Raw genomic sequence first — 8,812 nt, forward strand, 5'->3', positions numbered from 1 at the left:
ACTGAAGACAAACATTAGAATCTATACAGCCTCAACTGAAGACAAACATCGGAATCTATACAGCCTTAACTGAAGACAAACATTAGAATCTATAGAGTCTCAGCTTAAGACAAACATTGGAATCTATACAGCCTCAACTTTAATTAAGAATAGATTCTAAACATTGGAGTCTATACAGCTTCAAGTAGGGACAAACATTGGCCGTTATACAGCCTCAACTGAAGACAATCATTAGAATCTATACAGCCTCAACTGAAGACAAACATCGGAATCTATACAGCCTTAACTGAAGACAAACATTGGAATCTATACAGCCTCAACTGAAGACAAACATTAGAATCTATACAGCCTCAACTGAAGACAAACATTGGAATCTATACAGCCTCAACTGAAGACAAACATTAGAATCTATACAGCCTCAACTGAAGACAAACATTGGAATCTATACAGCCTCACTTGAAGACAAACATTAGAATCTATACAGCCTCAACTGAAGACAAACATTAGAATCTATACAGCCTCAACTGAAGACAAACATTGGAATCTATACAGCCTCAACTGAAGACAAACATTAGAATCTATACAGCCTCAACTGAAGACAAACAATAGAATCTATACAGCCTCAACTGAAGACAAACATTAGAATCTATACAGCCTCAACTGAAGACAAACATTAGAATCTATACAGCCTCAGCTTAAGACAAACATTAGAATCTATACAGCCTTAACTTAAGACAAACACTGGAGTCTATACAGCTTCAAGTAGGGAAAAACATTGGACGTTATACAGCCTCAACTGAAGACAAACATTGGAATCTATACAGCCTCAACTGAAGACAAACATTGGAATCTATACAGCCTCAACTGAAGACAAACATTGGAATCTATACAGCCTCACCTTAAGACAAACATTGGAATCTATACAGCCTCAACTGAAGACAAACATTGGATTCTATACAGCCTTAACTGAAAGCAAACATTAGAATCTATACAGCCTCAGCTTAAGACACACATTAGAATCTATACAGTCTAAACTGAAGACAAACATTGGATTCTATACAGCCTTAACTGAAAGCAAACATTAGAATCTATACAGCCTCAGCTTAAGACACACATTAGAATCTATACAGTCTCAACTGAAGACAAACATTAGAATCTATACAGTCTCAGCTTAAGACAAACATTGGAATCTATACAGCCTCAACTTAAGATAAACATTAGAATCTATACAGCCTTAACTGAAGATAAACATTGGAATCTATACAGCCTCAACTTAAGATAAACATTAGAATCTATACAGCCTCGATTGAAGACAAACATTGGAATCTATACAGCCTCAACTGAAGGCAAGCATTAGAATCTATACAGCCTCAACTTAAGATAAACATTAGAATCTATACAGCCTTAACTGAAGACAACCATTGGAATCTATACAGCCTCAACTTAAGATAAACATTAGAATCTATACAGCCTCGATTGAAGACAAACATTGGAATCTATACAGCCTCAACTGAAGGCAAGCATTGGAATCTATACATCTTCAAGGTAAAACAAACATTGGTGTCTATACAGTCTCAGTATTGTCTTGTACATATACAGCTTTTAAAAAGTATTTAGCAACAGCTTTGGTTCTTAATCTGTTTTATTGATCATATATAATGTATTATATAACAAGAGGTACACTGAATGTAGCAATCACATGCAGGGAAACCCTTAGATATTTTGTAAGAAAAATGTTGAATTCTCTGTAGCCACTCTATATGTAAATGCATAAAGAACACATTTTACAACAAAAAATATATCTGTTTTATCTTGAAGGCTAGGAATGGACATGTACATGTACACTATGACACCAATACAATATAATCAATATAACAACACAGTTAAATTTGTTAAAATGTTAGATAATATATGAATGGGTATTCAATAAAGAGTATAATAAATACAGTTTAAAATGGTTTAACTAAAATGACACATTTGGTCTTGTTTCGTACAGAAAAATGAAGGTACACATAGTGTCAACATAAATACATACTATCCCCAAATAAGAAAATGGTTGATTACTCACCACTTAACCTCATAAAAATACATGTAGTTACAAGACAAATTTCAAGTATGTGGATGAAACAAATGGAACACATCCAAGTTAACTGAAGACTCTGACTATGTCTGGATTTATCTTATCTTGCACTGTCAAAGAATATTTTTTCCATATCCATGTTTAATGGCATATCATTACTATTAATATAGATATTCATTATTGTAGTGCATACTTGTTACCTAAGTTAAAATTAATCATGTTCAAATAACAAAGGAAACACATCCAGATTGTCAACTGTAGTGTGAACTTCATTATTTCTTTACTTTCTATGTTAAGAGAACCTTTCTTTCTGTTCTTTGCCTGAAAAAATAAATAATAAAGATATAAATTAAAAGCATCCCCATTTATCAAAGATCAGCAGTTAGCATTTTTTTGGCAATCTTGGGCATTTATCAGTTTATATGCAATACAGGAATAAATGCTGTTAGCAGGAAATTACAAGAATTTCAAATGTATAAAACACATTTTTGCATAAAGTTTAGATGTAGAGGATCTTTTAGGATTATGATATAGTAATACTGGCAAATTGAAATTGGAACACATGATACTTATTTCATGGCAAGATTTAAAGTTAAACACAGTATTCACATATATAGAAGAAAACAAATACAACATACATATTATCGTTCTTCAATTTTGCAAGCAAATCCTTATTCGCCACCTCTCGAACACCATTTTGCCACGAGTACATACTGCAATTAAATCATAATATAAAAGAAAATTCTATGAAAAATCTTTTTTTTGTTGATCACCTTCAAAAATCAAAGTCTTAAAACCTATTGTGCAAATATTAAGAAGTTTTTTTACAACAAAAGCTATATGGATGGCCTGTACGATAGTTTTAGGCAAAATATATATTAAAACATACTTTGTGCTTTGCTATACGGTCATGATATCATTTCAAAGTCTAAAGCAATTAAATATTCCTAAAAATCCAATAAAGAAAAAGGCCAATTTTAGGATCACAATACACATGATATCATATTGGAAAATCATGATTAAAAAAGAAGGTGTTTTAAACATTTAACATGTTAACATGACCAGACTATAAGACTCAGGTGCTCTTTCCTGCCTTCCCTCATCATTTTGCTCTCAACAATCTGCATAACCTGAAATTATACAATACAATACAATAAGTTTTATTTCAAGTCGGCAAGACACAAACATATGCAACATAAGCTCTGATGAGCTTTTTAACCGACCGTTAACAAATGTATATGAGATCAACAAGAGTAAAAATAGCTATAAAAGGAAAAAGTATTAGATATTTCTATATTATATATCATCTAAAAGCACACATATTAAGCATATATATCTAAAGCTGTGGAAAACGCTGCTGATCCTGACCAGTGGCCTAAAACTGCTATTTAGAACTTATGTAAATAAAACACTGAATTATCAATACCAGCACAAAAGTGCGACTGCAAAGAAAAATGGTTTTAAGAAATCAATTATCCCCCCAAATCAGATTTGAGAAGAACTGATCAGCAACTTTCTCACAGAGGGTAACTACATTAGCTAAACATTCTCAGTAACATAATAAAACATTTAATGAAATCAGAAATAAGATTATACGACACATGTAAAACAGAATGGATGTTATGATGTCCTAAACAATTTTACATGCATGGAACAAAAGCAGAAATATTGACTGCAAAGATGCAACAACTTTGTCACAAGCAAGCACAACTCAAAAATAATAAGCACAAGTTGACATGCAAACATACAAAGGCAAGCATAACGCATAAACTGAATAAGGCAGAAAGCAAACAAAATATTATTTGGGTATACGCACCTGTGCTGTGATTAAGTTAGAAAAAGAGAAAACAATAATTTAATTTGATGAGGAATTACAGGCAATGCATCTACAGTTTTGACCATTCCAGGAAGCCATAAGAGATTTAAATTGATTAAAGTTTGAACATGTTCTGTAGTTTTCTGGTAGTGAGTTCTACAGCACAGGGGCAGCATATCTGAAGGAATTCTTACCAAATTTAGTTGTTTTCACTCTAGGAATTTTTGTGTATCTGAAATTATATTTAGATTTTCTTTTATGTACTAATTCTGATAAGACAGGAGGTGCTAAGTTATTTAATATTCTGAAAGTTTCTATTGCCATGGTTTATATTTGAATAATGCAATACTTGGTATAAAACCTTTCCGTTCCCACAGTCTTTGATATTCTTCAAGATATATTACAAAAAGAAAAGGAAATTTTTTACTGTGCATGATATCCGATCTGCTTTCATTGCCACAATTGATGAAAATAAAATTTGGACAAATGAGATCAATTCTCTCAATTATAATCTGACATTGCATTTAGAATGTTATGCACCAGTCATGTATAACCACAAACACTTGACAAAGTAACATTATGAACCAAACATACATAAAATAACATTCAAATAATCGTCTTTGATATTTCAAACGTCAAAGTAAAATCATGTATCTTTTACTGTTAGCATACTTGATCCCAATCCTTTCGTACCACAGCGACACATCATGGTGACGGAGCACTTACAAAGTTGACTTGAGGCTGTTCATCCATGTCGACATATTGGAAGTACAAGTTATAATCCTTAAAAGAGTTATTATACTAAAACGGGAGCTTAAAGTGCTATCCGGAAATAAAACTAGTTGAAATGGTCGCAGTCAACAGTTTCATGGTTTACTTTACGGAAAAATTTAAGGCTGTATAGATTCCAATGGTCAGACCGTGTATAGAATATAACGTCGACCCGAATATATAGGGGATTCGATTTTGGTTAACGTAAATCGTTCTGAAGGGCGGTGCAAAAGCACGGTTACCGGTACCCGGTATTTGCAATCACTTTCCGATAGGACTGCTATAGTTAATATTATAATAGTACGATGGCTTTTGTGGAGTATTAAACATGCTCTTACTTTAAACTAAATGCCTTCATTTGATAACAAAGGTTATAGTTATCCAAATTGTATCCAATTATATATTTTGGCAGATAAGGCGATAAACCGAAACTGGATCCATTTTAGTCAATTGCACACTTCAATAAAGCTAAAGTTTTTATAAAAAATAAATAAACAAAAAATGAAAATGACTTTCAACTGACCCCCGTATAGTCAACAAAACTATATGGGATTCAGTTTTGATAACTCAACAAATATTATAAAGTCATATTACACCAGACAGTTGATTAGGGATTCAGTTTTGGTTATATAAATGCAATTTATGGGTATACAATTACTATAAGGGAGTCAGTTTTGGTGAACTGCAATTTATGGGTATACAATTACTATATGGGAGTCAGTTTTGGTTAAATGCAATTTATGGATATACGATTACTATAAGGGAGTCAGTTTTGGTGAACTGCAATTTACAGGTATACGATTACTATATGGGAGTTAGTTTTGGTTAACTGCAATTTATTGGTATACGATTACTATATGGAAGTCAGTTTTGGTTACCTGCAATTTATGGGTATACAATTACTATATGGGAGTCAGTTTTGGTTAACTGCAATTTATGGGTATACAATTACTATAAGGGAGTCAGTTTTGGTGAACTGCAAGTTATGGGTATACAATTACTATATGGGAGTCAGTTTTGGTGAACTGCAATTTATGGGTATACAATTACTATATGGGAGTCAGTTTTGGTGAACTGCAATTTATGGGTATACAATTACTATAAGGGAATCAGTTTTGGTGAACTGCAATTTATGGGTATACGATTAATATATGGGAGTCAGTTTTGGTGAACTGCAATTTATGGGTATACAATTACTATAAGGGAGTCAGTTTTGGTGAACTGCAATTTATGGGTATACGATTACTATATGGGAGTCAGTTTTGGTGAACCGCAATTTATGGGTATACAATTACTATATGGGAGTCAGTTTTGGTTTAACTGCAATTTATGGGTATACTATTACTATATGGGAGTCAGTTTAGGTGAACTGCAATTTTTGGGTATACAATTACTATAAGGGAATCAGTTTTGGTGAACTGCAATTTATGGGCATACAATTAATATATGGGAGTCAGTTTTGGTGATCTGCAATTTATGGGTATACAATTACTATAAGGGAGTCAGTTTTGGTGAACTGCAATTTATGGGTATACGATTACTATATGGGAGTCAGTTTTGGTGAACCGCAATTTATGGGTATACAATTACTATATGGGAGTCAGTTTTTGGTTAAATGCAATTTATAGGTATACAATTACTATATGGGATCCAGTTTTGGCATCTCTACTGTAGGCTAGGCAATGAACGCACATTGAAATGAACAGTTGACGCAACTGACTGTAAGGGATTTAGTTTTGGTTAATTGCATTTTTGCAACATAAATGTATGGGTATTAATCTACTAGATGGATCCAGGCTTGATATCCTTATGCAGTGAAAACATATTGAAATACACAGTTGACTTAACTGACTAAAAGGGATTCAGTTTTGGTTAATTGCATTGTATGTGTGTAGCATTACTTTATATGGGATCCAGTTTTGATATCTCTAAACCGTGAGCATTATAATGAAACGAACAGTTGACGGTAAGGGATCCCGTTTTGGTAAAAACACATTTTCCTCTGTATATGGGATCCAGTTTTGATAACACAACAAACGCATATTCATTTTAAATTGGACAGTAGACTTATAAGGATCATGTTTTGGTTAAATGCAATTGCATTTCATGAGTAAAGCATCAATGCTATATGGGATCCAGTTTTGATACCTCTAGGCATTGCATGCATATTGAAATGAACAGTTGACTTCCGACTGACCAAAGGGGATTCAGTTTCGGTTCATTGCACTTTGTAGATATATCATTATAGCTGTTCATTGTAACGTGCGTTCAATGCCTAGCCTACAGTAGAGATGCAAAAACTGGATCAAATATAGTAATTGTATACCCATAAATTGCAGTTCACCAAAACTGACTCCCATATAGTAATTGTATACCAATAAATTGCAGTTCACCAAAACTGACTCCCTTATAGTAATTGTATACCCATAAATTGCAGTTCACCAAAACTGACTCCCTTATAGTAATTGTATACCCATAAATTGCAGTTCACCAAAACTGACTCCCTTATAGTAATTGTATACCCATAAATTGCAGTTCACCAAAACTGACTCCCTTATAGTAATTGTATACCCATAAATTGCACTTAACCAAAACTGACTCCCATATAGTAATTGTATACCCATAAATTGCAGTTCACCAAAACTGACTCCCTTATAGTAATTGTATACCCATAAATTGCATTTAACAAACACTGAATCCTTTTTATCAACTGTCTTATGTTATATGATTATATATTCGTTGAGTTACCAAAACTGGTTCCCATATAGTAAGGAATTTCTTTTTTACCAAAACTGACTCCCATATAGTCAACACTTTGTTTCAATATAGTAATCATATTAGTAATCACGGCCAAGATATATCAAAACTGCTTCCCATATAGTTATCTTATACCCATAGACAGCTTTAAACCATTATGTAGCAAATAAGTCATTTTACGACATTATCCATTTTTGAATCCCCTCTATCATTGAATAATGAGAAAATGTCTCCCATATAACCTCCACCTCTCTATACGGGTATTAGCTTGGTACGTATAGAGATCAACGACAAGCACATAATTTAAAAATTGCCAGCACTAAACTCCATACTAGATAGTAATCTTTACCGTAAAGTAAACCATGGACCTGTTGACTGCTCCATTACGGACATAGGACGATGGATGTAAATAATGATATCAACCAGTTTAAGTTATGTATTTGACTTTTTTCACAATACATCGCATTTAAGGACATGCATATACACTGGCTACAGATAATGTATCACTATCGAGTGGTTATCCTGACATGAACTGCAAAAAAAGTCGCAGATCTTCAATGCCTTGGTTTGTGGGTAAATATTGTGATCAAGGATGTTATGATAATAATAATAATAATAAATAGATTCAAACAACTTTCCAAATTAAGTGGCGTTAACAAAAATTAATAAGTAGCAAGAGTTCAAGTACAATGAGAGGTAGTACTATGAGATGATAACGGCGTATCAATTCGTTAAAGTATAACGAGAAAATCGGCGAAACATATAAACAGCCGCCTCAGAGTCTTTGATGATTTTTTATTTGGCGACTCTGAATATCCAAATGTTAAAAAAGTTCCCAGTACTCCTATTGTTGTTGTATTATCGAATTTTTGGCTTGTTGTCTCCGTAGTCTAAAATAATAGACGTGTTAGAAGTATGTTTCGTGTGAAATAGATAATAAAGGCTTATATTTATATTTTACCAAGTAATTGCAAATATATTTTGCACATTAAATGCATTTAAACACAGGATTTACCTTTCCAATAAATGAAACTATACTGACACAGACAACAATTATACCAATCGTAACAACCCAGCCATCTCCGGCAAGCTTCGAGATAGACCTCGTAAATATAATCGTAACAACTCGGCCACTACGACCATTCGTACCATACCACTGCCCCTGGCATGTACAGAAGTTGTCAGTTCTTTGCAGAGGTGAAGTTACCTAGTACTGGTTCTGCCCAGGATATGTGTGCGGTGGTTGAACTGTCACTCTGGGACCCTGGCTTCAATGTGCTCACGCCGAGCCCGAAGTATAAGCTACTAACACCACCGCCAACAACTTGGCCATGGCCGAATTATTCCGATTGTTGTAAAACTGTGAACCACAGCCTTGCAGGTGCCAT

General features: G+C 33.5%; 1 long non-coding RNA gene across 1 annotated transcript; it reads right to left on the reverse strand.

The window, feature by feature from the left end:
* Nucleotides 1–1,636: 1,636 nt before the first annotated feature.
* Nucleotides 1,637–4,739, reverse strand: LOC128232611 (uncharacterized). Its single transcript, XR_008260551.1, has 4 exons — nt 4,569–4,739; nt 4,091–4,128; nt 2,719–3,210; nt 1,637–2,401 (listed from the first exon to the last, which is right to left on the reverse strand). It is a non-coding gene; the product is annotated as an uncharacterized LOC128232611 (long non-coding RNA).
* Between the last annotated feature and the right edge of the window lie 4,073 nt (nt 4,740–8,812).

Source organism: Mya arenaria, chromosome 4, assembly GCF_026914265.1.
Source record: "Mya arenaria isolate MELC-2E11 chromosome 4, ASM2691426v1".
NCBI lineage: Eukaryota > Metazoa > Mollusca > Bivalvia > Myida > Myidae > Mya > Mya arenaria.